This window comes from Hippocampus comes, unplaced genomic scaffold (assembly GCF_001891065.2).
Source record: "Hippocampus comes isolate QL1 unplaced genomic scaffold, H_comes_QL1_v1.1 scaffold191, whole genome shotgun sequence".
Classification (NCBI taxonomy): Eukaryota; Metazoa; Chordata; class Actinopteri; order Syngnathiformes; family Syngnathidae; genus Hippocampus; species Hippocampus comes.
The window spans coordinates 189,808-191,698 of record NW_017805151.1 but is presented as its reverse complement, the minus strand read 5'-3'; the positions used below and the strand labels follow the sequence as shown (position 1 = coordinate 191,698).

Below are 1,891 nucleotides of genomic sequence, written 5' to 3'. Positions count from 1 at the left end.
ATTGTCCAAGAGCTTCTGTAACTTCGTCGAACTTGGAACCAATTTTAACCTTTACAGTGACTTTTCTGTCAAGCCAGTCCAATCGGAATTTATTCTTGACATTTGAGTCAATTTCTAGGATTTAAGACTCCTGATCTTTCGTCAAAAATTTCATAATTCCGCTCAAAACGATCCCAGAACAATGAATTTGCGAGACGAACAGGCCGCCATGAATCAGGTAAAACAATATGTTACATGCAATTTGATTGGTCCAATCGCTTGTAGTTAACCAATCGCTGGGCCGTTTATAATCGAGCTAAGACTTCCGCAACAAATAATGCCTTCAGTGATCTGATTAGTTGAAGCTTTCATACACGTCCAATCGCAGGGCTGTTTACAAACGGAAAACGGAGAGACTGTTCGGGAGAGCTCGTGAAAACTCGACGATAAGGTATCTGACCGCCCCTAATTTTTTCTCAACGGATTTAGACGATTCACAAAAATGATCAATTTAAGAAATAAAACGGCGGATTTCCGCGGAAAACTGCCATGTATGTAATATTACAATATATAGGGAATAGTGTGCACATTCGGGCACAGTCACAGAGTTTTATCAGAATGGACAATTGTTAGTTCATTCATATATGGCCGTCAAATACATTTGTTGTGTTTATGCACGCAACGTGTCAACACGTTCAAGGAGGGGTTGATGATATTGTAGTGCCCTTCAGTAGCGGAGAGAAGGATGCACGCAGTCGCTGATACAATTCGTCATTTTAATAAACAAAATAAGCAATAAACACACACATTCATAGGAGTTGCTGTTAGCCACAACTCACGCCCATGCCTCCACACTCAGACTAACTATGGGAGCCAATATTCCCCCAACCTGGCCCCTCCCCTTTCTATGACGCCACACCAATAGAAGAAACAGATATTACAATATGTTTATTTGTGGAGGAGCCAAGATGGCGACGTGAGCGGTTGTGCTTTTGGGAGCTGTTTACCTGACTCGATATAAAGTTAGTGGAACACAGATAACTCTTCTATTTTATTCATGTCAGAAAATTTATATATATTTTTTCCTCTTGACTTTACTCCACTCACGGTAACTTGTCCTTGGCGCAGTCCTAGTTCTCTTTCTTGGACGTTGCCTCGACTCGTGCTAAGCTAGCAGCATTATCGGCAGCATTGACAAAATGGAGCTGAAGTCCGCACCTGAGAATGTGCTCGTGGATGGCGCGCACGCCTACTGCTTGCAAAACCAATCTGTCCTCGCGGTTGTGGAAACTGACTTTCCCGCATTGCCCGTCTCGCCGTCCAAGCCACCGGCGTCGAAGAAAAGTAAGCAATCTCGCACGACCGAAGGAGAGAGCGCGACCATATTGCAACAATTATCAACGCTGTTTAACACCAGATTTGATACGATGAAGACAGATATCAGTAAAATGACAAAGGACATGACAACGAAAATAGAAAACCTCACGAAAACATTGAATATGGCCTGCGCCGAATTAAGAGATGTAAAAGCAAGTCTACAACAGATCGACGACCGCGTTGGACTTATGGAAAAGAAAGTGAGCATGATGGAGGGGCGTCTCACTGAACTTGAAAACTACTCACGACGCTGGAATCTACGACTCTATGGTGTAGCTGAAAAGAAAAACCAAAATGTCCGTGAGGAAGTAATCTCGATCTGCCAAGCGGTCCTGCCCGGAGAGAGAAAAGACAAATTTCTTCACGCCATTGACACTGTACATCGACTGGGACAGCTGAAAAATGATGCATCCAAGCCTCGAGGGATCATTCTCCAATTCACATCGCGAATCTTCCGAGACGCTGTCTGGAAGGCTGCAAAAAAATCCAGTTTTCTTCAAAGCAACAACATGCGCTTCGCTGAGGATTTGTCACC

General features: G+C 43.7%; 1 protein-coding gene across 1 annotated transcript in view; it reads right to left on the bottom strand.

Moving 5' to 3' along the window:
• Nucleotides 1-1,891, bottom strand: part of pdrg1 (p53 and DNA-damage regulated 1) — an 18,587-nt gene that overhangs the window by 12,143 nt on the left and 4,553 nt on the right. The gene's annotated exons all lie outside the window — the stretch shown is intronic.